The sequence below is a fragment of the Phalacrocorax aristotelis genome, chromosome 28, assembly GCF_949628215.1.
Source record: "Phalacrocorax aristotelis chromosome 28, bGulAri2.1, whole genome shotgun sequence".
Lineage (NCBI taxonomy): Eukaryota > Metazoa > Chordata > Aves > Suliformes > Phalacrocoracidae > Phalacrocorax > Phalacrocorax aristotelis.
In genome coordinates this window covers 292,982-303,057 of record NC_134303.1, presented here as the reverse complement: position 1 = coordinate 303,057, position 10,076 = coordinate 292,982, and positions in this window count along the sequence as shown.

The following is a 10,076-nucleotide window of genomic DNA, read 5'->3' as shown; positions in this document are numbered from 1 at the left end:
GGAGGAACTAGGATGTACAGGCTTGTACTGGGTTGTACCGGGTGGAACTGGCAGGAATTTGGGTTGTACCAGGATGTACTGGGATGTACTGGGAGGTAACTGTTATGTACTGGGAAGGAACTGGTAGGGAACTGGGATGTACTGGTATGTACTGGGAGGGAAGTGTTATGTACTGAGGGTAACTGGGACGTACTGGGATGTGCTGGGAGGGAACTGTGAAGTACTGGGATGTACTGGGAGGGAACTGGGATGTACTGGGAGGAAAGTGTTGGGAATTGGGATTTACTGGGAGGGAACTGGGATGGACTGGGAGGGAACTGGGATGTAGTGGGACATACTGGGAGGGAACTGGGATGTACTGGGGTGTACTGGGAGGGGACTGTGAAGTACTGGGATGTACTTAGAGGGAAGTGGGAGGGAACTTGGATGTAGTGGGAGAGAACTGGGATTTACTTGGAGGAAAGTGGCATGTACTGGGATGTACTGGAATGGAACTGGGAGTGAACTGTGTGTGAACTGTGAGGGATCTGGGATGTACTGGGCTGCACTGGTAGGGAACTGGGATGTACTGGGAGGAATCTGGAATGTCCCAGTTGACACCCACTTCCCTCCCAGTGCCTCCCAGTATATCCCAGTCTCCTCCCAGTACATCCCAGTAAATCCCAGTTTGCTCCCAGTACATCCCAGTACATCGCAGTACATTCCAGTTCCGTGCCTGTACATCCCAATACATCCCCGTTCCATGCCAGTACATCCCAGTTCCCTACCAGTTCATCCCCGTACATCCCAATTCCCTCCCGGTTCACTACCACTTCTTTCCCAGTGCCTCCCGATACATCCCAGTTCCGTCCCATTACATCCCAGTATATCCCAGTTCCCTCCCAGTACATCCCAGTTCCCTCCCAGTACTGGGAGGGATCTGGGATGTACTGGGAGGCACTACAATGTGCGGGGATGCCCTGGGATGTACTGTGGAGGAACAGGGAGGGAACTGGGATGTACTGGTAAGGAACTGGGATGTACTGGTAGGGAACTGGGATGTACTGGTAGGGAACTGGGATGTACTGGTAGGGAACTGGGATGTACTGGTAGGGAACTGGGACGTACTGTGAGGACACTGGGATGTACTGTTATGTACTGGGACGGAAGTGTTATGTACTGAGGGGAACTGGGATGTACTGGGATGTACTTAGAGGGAACTGTGAAGTACTGGGATGTACTGGGAGTGAACTGGGAGGGAACTGGTATGTAGTAGGATGTACTGGGTGGGAACTGGGATGTACCAGGATGTACTGGGATGTACTAGGAGGGAACTGGTATGTACTGGGAGGGAACTGGGATGTACTGGGATGTACTGGGAGGGAACTGGTATGTACTGGGAGGGAACTGGGATGTACTGGGGACATACTGGCAGGGAACTGGGATGTACTGGGAGTGGATTGGGATGTACTGGGAGGGAACTTGGATGTATTGGGAGGTAAGTGTTATGTACCAAGGGGGAACTGGGACGTACTGGGATGTAGTGGGAGTGAACTGTGAAGTACTGGGATGTACTGTGAGGGAACTGGGATGTACTGGGAGGGAACTTTGAAGTACTGGGATGTACTTAGAGGAAACTGGGAGGCAACTGGGATGTAGTGGGACGTACTGGAATGGAACTGGGAGTGAACTGTGTGTGAACTGGGAGGGAACTGGGATGTACTGTGAGGGTACTGGGAGGGACTGGGAGGGATCTGGGATGTACTGGGCTGCACTGGTAGGGAACTGGGATACTGGGAGGACACTGGAATGTCCCAGTTGACACCCACTTCCCTCCCAGTTTCCTCCCAGTATATCCCAGTTTCCTCCCAGTATATCCCAGTTTCCTCCCAGTAAATCCCAGTTTCCTCCCAGTAAATCCCAGTTTCCTCCCAGTAAATCCCAGTTTCCTCCCAGTAAATCCCAGTTTCCTCCCAGTAAATCCCAGTTTCCTCCCAGTACATCCCAGTAAATCCCAGTTCGCTCCCAGTACATCCCAATACATCGCCGTACATTCCAGTTCCGTTCCTGTACATCCCAATACATCCCCGTTCCATGCCAGTACATCCCAGTTCCCTACTAGTTCATCCCCGTACATCCCAATTCCCTCCCGGTTCACTACCACTTCTTTCCCAGTGCCTCCCAATACATCCCAGTTCCGTCCCATTACATCCCAGTACATCCCAGTTCCCTCCCAGTACATCCCAGTTCCCTCCCAGTACTGGGAGGGATCTGGGATGTACTGGGAGGCACTACAATGTGCGGGGATGCCCTGGGATGTACTGTGGAGGAACTAGGATGTACAGGCTTGTACTGGGTTGTACCGGGTGGAACTAGCAGGGATTTGAAATGTCGTAGGATCTACTGGGATGTACTGGGATGTACTGGGAGGTAACTGTTGTGTACTGGGAGTGAACTGGGAGGGAACTGGGATGTACTTGGAGGGAAATGGGAGAGAACTGAGATGTACTGGAGGGAACTGGAATGGAATAAGAGGGAACTAGGACGCACTGGTCGGAAACAGGGACGGAACTGGGAGGGAACTGGGACGTACTGGGAGGGAACTGGGACGTACTGGGAGGGAACTGTTGTGTACTGGGAGTGAACTGGGAGGGAACTGGTATGTAGTAGGATGTACTGGGAGGGAACTGGGATGTACTGGGACATACTGGCAGGGAACTGGGATGTACTGGGAGGGGATTGGGACGGACTGGGAGGGAACTGGGATGTACTGGGCTGCACTGGTAGGGAACTGGGATGTACTGGGAGGAAACTGGAATGTCCCAGTTGACACCCACTTCCCTCCCAGTGCCTCCCAGTATATCCCAGTTTCCTCCCAGTACATCCCAGTAAATCCCAGTTTGCTCCCAGTACATCCCAGTACATCGCAGTACATTCCAGTTCCGTTCCTGTACATCCCAATACATCCCCGTTCCATGCCAGTACATCCCAGTTCCCTACCAGTTCATCCCCGTACATCCCAATTCCCTCCCGGTTCACTACCACTTCTTTCCCAGTGCGTCCCATTACATCCCAGTTCCGTCCTATGTAGTAGGATGTACTGGGTGGGAACTGGGATGTACTGGGAGGGAACTGGGATGTACTGGGAGGGAACTGGTATGTACTGGGAGGGAACTGGGATGTAGTGGGAGGGAACTGGGAGGGAACTGGTATGTACTGGGAGGGAACTGGGATGTACTGGGACATACTGGCAGGGAACTGGGATGTACTGGGAGGGGATTGGGACGGACTGGGAGGGACCTGGGATGTACTGGGAGGCACTACAATGTGCGGGGATGCCCTGGGATGTACCGTGGAGGAACTAGGATGTACAGGCTTGTACTGGGTTGTACCGGGTGGAACTGGCAGGGATTTGAAATGTCCTAGGATCACTAGGATGTACTGGGAGGTAACTGTTATGTACTGGGAGTGAACTGGGAGGGAACTGGGATGTACTGGTAGGGAACTGGGACGTACCGTGAGGACACTGGGATGTACTGGTATGTACTGGGAGGGAAGTGTTATGTACTGAGGGGAACTGGGACGTACTGGGATGTACTGGGAGGGAACTGTGAAGTACTGGGATGTACTGGGAGTGAACTGGGAGGGAACTGGTATGTAGTAGGATGTACTGGGTGGGAACTGGGATGTACCAGGATGTACTGGGATGTAGTGGGAGGGAACTGGTATGTACTGGGAGGGAACTGGGATGTACTGGGATGTAGTGGGAGGGAACTGGGAGGGAACTGGGATGTACTGGGAGGGAACTGGGATGTACTGGGAGGGAACTGGGATGTACTGGGAGGGAACTGTTATGTACTGGGATGTACTGGTAGGGAACTGGGATGTACTGGTAGGGAACTGGGATGTACTGTGAGGGAACTGGGACGTACGGTGAGGACACTGGGATGTACTGGTATGTACTGGGAGGGAAGTGTTATGTACTGAGGGGAACTGGGACGTACTGGGATGTACTGGGAGGGAACTGTGAAGTACTGGGATGTACTGGGAGTGAACTGGGAGGGAACTGGTATGTAGTAGGATGTACTGGGTGGGAACTGGGATGTACCAGGATGTACTGGGATGTACTGGGAGGGAACTGGTATGTACTGGGAGGGAACTGGGATGTACTGGGAAATACTGGCAGGGAACTGGGATGTACTGGGAGGGGATTGGGACGGACTGGGAGGGAACTGGGATGTACTGGGCTGCACTGGTAGGGAACTGGGATGTACTGGGAGGAAACTGGAATGTCCCAGTTGACACCCACTTCCCTCCCAATGCCTCCCAGTATATCCCAGTTTCCTCCCAGTATATCCCAGTTTCCTCCCAGTATATCCCAGTTTCCTCCCAGTACATCCCAGTAAATCCCGGTTCACTCCCAGTACATCCCAGTACATCGCAGTACATTCCAGTTCCGTTCCTGTACATCCCAATACATCCCCGTTCCATGCCAGTACATCCCAGTTCCCTACCAGTTCATCCCCGTACATCCCAATTCCCTCCCGGTTCACTACCACTTCTTTCCCAGTGCCTCCCAATACATCCCAGTTCCGTCCCATTACATCCCAGTACATCCCAGGTCCCTCCCAGTACATCCCAGGTCCCTCCCAGTACATCCCAGGTTCCCTCCCAGAACTGGGATGTACTGGGAGGCACTACAATGTGCGGGGATGCCCTGGGATGTACTGTGGAGGAACTAGGATGTACAGGCTTGTACTGGGTTGTACCGGGTGGAACTGGCAGGGATTTGGGATGTACCAGGATCTACTGGGATGTACTGGGAGGTAACTGTTATGTACTGGGAGTGAACTGGGAGGGAACTGGGATGTACTGGTAGGGAACTGGGACGTACCGTGAGGACACTGGGATGTACTGGTATGTACTGGGAGGGAAGTGTTATGTACTGAGGGGAACTGGGACATACTGGGATGTACTGGGAAGGAACTGTGAAGTACTGGGATGTACTGGGAGTGAACTGGGAGGGAACTGGTATGTAGTAGGATGTACTGGGTGGGAACTGGGATGTACCAGGATGTACTGGGATGTACTGGGAGGGAACTGGTATGTACTGGGAGGGAACTGGGATGTACTGGGATGTAGTGGGAGGGAACTGGTATGTACTGGTAGGGAACTGGGATGTACTGGGACATACTGGCAGGGAACTGGGATGTACTGGGAGGGGATTGGGACGGACTGGGAGGGAACTGGGATGTACTGGGCTGCACTGGTAGGGAACTGGGATGTACTGGGAGGAAACTGGAATGTCCCAGTTGACACCCACTTCCCTCCCAATGCCTCCCAGTATATCCCAGTTTCCTCCCAGTATATCCCAGTTTCCTCCCAGTACATCCCAGTAAATCCCAGCTCGTTGCCAGTACATGCCAATACATCGCTGTACATTCCAGTTCTGTTCCTGTACATCCCAATACATCCCCGTTCCATGCCAGTACATCCCAGTTCCCTACCAGTTCATCCCCGTACATCCCAATTCCCTCCCGGTTCACTACCACTTCTTTCCCAGTTCCGTCCCATTACATCCCAGTTCCGTCCCATTACATCCCAGTACATCCCAGGTCCCTCCCAGTACATCCCAGTTCCCTCCCAGTACATCCCAGTTCCCTCCCAGTACTGGGAGGGACCTGGGATGTACTGGGAGGCACTACAATGTGCGGGGATGCCCTGGGATGTACTGTGGAGGAACTAGGATGTACAGGCTTGTACTGGGTTGTACCGGGTGGAACTGGCAGGGATTTGGGATGTACCAGGATCTACTGGGATGTACTGGGAGGTAACTGTTATGTACTGGGAGTGAACTGGGAGGGAACTGGGATGTACTGGGACGGACTGGGAGGGAACTGGGACGGACTGGGAGGGAACTGGGACGGACTGGGATGCACTGGTAGGGAACTGGGATGTACTGGGATGAAACTGGAATGTCCCAGTTGACACCCACTTTCCTCCCAGTTTCCTCCCAGTATATCCCAGTTTCCTCCCAGTACATCCCAGTAAATCCCAGTTTGCTCGCAGTACATCCCAGTACATTCCAGTTCCGTTCCTGTACATCCCAATACATCCCCGTTCCATGCCAGTACATCCCAGTTTCCTACCAGTTCATCCCCGTACATCCCAATTCCCTCCCGGTTCACTACCACTTCTTTCCCAGTGCCTCCCAATACATCCCAGTTCCGTCCCATTACATCCCAGTACATCCCAGTTCCCTCCCAGTACATCCCAGTTCCCTCCCAGTACTGGGAGGGAGCTGGGATGTACTGGGAGGCACTACAATGTGCGGGGATGTCCTGGGATGTACCGTGGAGGAACTAGGATGTACAGGCTTGTACTGGGTTGTACCGGGTGGAACTGGCAGGGATTTGGGATGTACCAGGATCTACTGGGATGTACTGGGATGTACTGGGAGGTAACTGTTTTGTACTGGGAGTGAACTGGGAGGGACCTGGGATGTACTGGGAGGCACTACAATGTGCGGGGATGCCCTGGGATGTACTGTGGAGGAACTAGGATGTACAGGCTTGTACTGGGTTGTACCGGGTGGAACTGGCAGGGATTTGGGATGTACCAGGATCTACTGGGATGTACTGGTATGTACTGGGAGGTAACTGTTATGTACTGGGAAGGAACAGGGAGGGAACTGGGATGTACTGGGAGGAAACTGGGATGTACTGGGAGGGAACTGGGACGTACTGTGACGACACTGGGATGTACTGTTATGTACTGGGAGGGAAGTGTTATGTACTGAGGGGAACTGGGATGTACTGGGAGGGAAGTGTTATGTACTGGGAGTGAACTGGGAGGGAACTGGGATGTACTTGGAGGGAAATGGGAGAGAACTGAGATGTACTGGAGGGAACTGGGATGTACTGGGATATCCTGGAGGGAACTGGAATGGAATAAGAGGGAACTGGGACGTACTGGGAGGGAACTAGGACGCACTGGTCGGAAACAGGGACGGAACTGGGATGTACTGGGACGTACTCGGATGTACTGGGACGTACTGGGAGGTAACTTCTGTGTACTGGGAGGGAACTGGGAGGGAACTGGTATGTAGTAGGATGTACTGGGAGGGAACTGGGAGGGATCTGGGACGGACTGGGAGGGAACTGGGACGGACTGGGATGCACTGGTAGGGAACTGGGATGCACTGGTAGGGAACTGGAATGTCCCAGTTGACACCCACTTCCCTCCCAGTTTCCTCCCAGTATATCCCAGTTTCCTCCCAGTACATCCCAGTAAATCCCAGTTCGCTCCCAGTACATCCCAGTACATTCCAGTTCCGTTCCTGTACATCCCAATACATCCCCGTTCCATGCCAGTACATCCCAGTTCCCTACCAGTTCATCCCCGTACATCCCAATTCCCTCCCGGTTCGCTACCACTTCTTTCCCAGTGCCTCCCAATACATCCCAGTTCCGTCCCATTACATCCCAGTACATCCCAGGTCCCTCCCAGTACATCCCCGGTCCCTCCCAGTACGTCCCAGTTCCCTCCCAGTACATCCCAGGTCCCTCCCAGTACATCCCAGGTCCCTCCCAGTACTGGGAGGGAACTGGGATGTACTGGGAGGCACTACAATGTGCGGGGATGTCCTGGGATGTACCGTGGAGGAACTAGGATGTACAGGCTTGTACTGGGTTGTACCGGGTGGAACTGGCAGGGATTTGGGATGTACCAGGATCTACTGGGATGTACTGGGAGGTAACTGGGATGTACTGGGAGGGAACTGGGACGTAGTGTGAGGACACTGGGATGTACTGTTATGTACTGGGAGGGAAGTGTTATGTACTGAGGGGAACTGGTGCGTACTGGGATGTACTGGGATGTACTGGGATGGAACTGTGAAGTACTGGGATGTACTGGGAGTGAACTGGGAGGGAACTGGTATGTAGTAGGATGTACTGGGTGGGAACTGGGATGTACCAGGATGTACCAGGATGTACTGGGAGGGAACTGGGATGTACTGGGAGGGAACTGGGATGTAGTGGGAGGTAACTGGTATGTACTGGGAGGGAACGGGTATGTACTGGGAGGAACTGGGATGTACTGGGACATACTGGCAGGGAACTGGGATGTACTGGGAGAGGATTGGGATGTACTGGGAGGGAACTTGGATGTATTGGGAGGGAAGTGTTATGTACCAAGGGGGAACTGGGACGTACTGGGATGTAGTGGGAGTGAACTGTGAAGTACTGGGATGTACTGTGAGGGAACTGGGATGTACTGGGAGGGAACTTTGAAGTACTGGGATGTACTTAGAGGAAACTGGGAGGCAACTGGCATGTACTGGGATGTACTGGAATGGAACTGGGAGTGAACTGTGTGTGAACTGGGAGGGAACTGGGATGTACTTGGAGGGAACTGGGATGTACTGGGAGGGATCTGGGAGGGATCTGGGATGTACTGGGCTGCACTGGTAGGGAACTGGGATGTACTGGGAGGAAACTGGAATGTCCCAGTTGACACCCACTTCCCTCCCAGTTTCCTCCCAGTATATCCCAGTTTCCTCCCAGTATATCCCAGTTTCCTCCCAGTACATCCCAGTAAATCCCAGTTTCCTCCCAGTACATGCCAATACATCGCCGTACATTCCAGTTCCGTTCCTGTACATCCCAATACATCCCCGTTCCATTCCAGTACATCCCAGTTTCCTACCAGTTCATCCCCGTACATCCCAATTCCCTCCCGGTTCACTACCACTTCTTTCCCAGTGCCTCCCAATACATCCCAGTTCCGTCCCATTACATCCCAGTACATCCCAGTTCCCTCCCAGTACATCCCAGTTCCCTCCCAGTACATCCCAGTTCCCTCCCAGTACTGGGAGGGAACTGGGATGTACTGGGAGGCACTACAATGTGCGGGGATGCCCTGGGATGTACCGTGGAGGAACTAGGATGTACAGGCTTGTACTGGGTTGTACCGGGTGGAACTGGCAGGGATTTGGGATGTACCAGGATGTACTGGGATGTACTGGGATGTACTGGGAGGTAACTGTTGTGTACTGGGAAGGAACTGGTAGGGAACTGGGATGTACTGGTAAGGAACTGGGATGTACTGGGAGGGAACTGGGACGTACTGTGAGGACACTGGGATGTACTGGTATGTACTGGGAGGGAAGTGTTATGTACTGAGGGGAACTGGGACGTACTGGGATGTACTGGGATGGAACTGTGAAGTACGGGGATGTGCTGGGAGTGAACTGGGAGGGAACTGGTATGTAGTAGGATGTACTGGGTGGGAACTGGGATGTACCAGGATGTACTGGGAGGGAACTGGTATGTACTGGGAGGGAACTGGGATGTACTGGGTGGAAAGTGTTGGGAATTGGGATTTACTGGGATGTACTGGGATGGACTGGGAGGGAACTGGGATGTAGTGGGACATACTGGGAGGGAACTGGGATGTACTGGGGTGTACTGGGAGGGAACTGTTATGTACCGAGGGGGAACTGGGATGTACTGGGAGTGAACTGTGAAGTACTGGGATGTACTTAGAGGGAAGTGGGAGGGAACTTGGATGTAGTGGGAGGGAACTGGGATTTACTTGGAGGAAAGTGGCATGTACTGGGATGTACTGGAATGGAACTGGGAGTGAACTGTGTGTGAACTGTGAGGGAACGGGGATGTACTGTGAGGGAACTGGGATGTACTGGGATGTACTGGGACAGACTGGGAGGGATCTGGGATGTACTGGGAGGGATTGGGATGTACTGGGCTGCACTGGTAGGGAACTGGCATGTACTGGGAGGAAACTGGAATGTCCCAGTTGACACCCACTTCCCTCCCAGTGCCTCCCAGTATATCCCAGTTTCCTCCCAGTACATCCCAGTAAATCCCAGCTCGCTGCCAGTACATGCCAATACATCGCTGTACATTCCAGTTCTGTTCCTGTACATCCCAATACGTCCCCGTTCCATGCCAGTACATCCCAGTTTCCTACCAGTTCATCCCCGTACATCCCAATTCCCTCCCGGTTCACTGCCAGTTCTTTCCCAGTGCCTCCCAATACATCCCAGTTCCGTCCCATTACATCCCAGTACATCT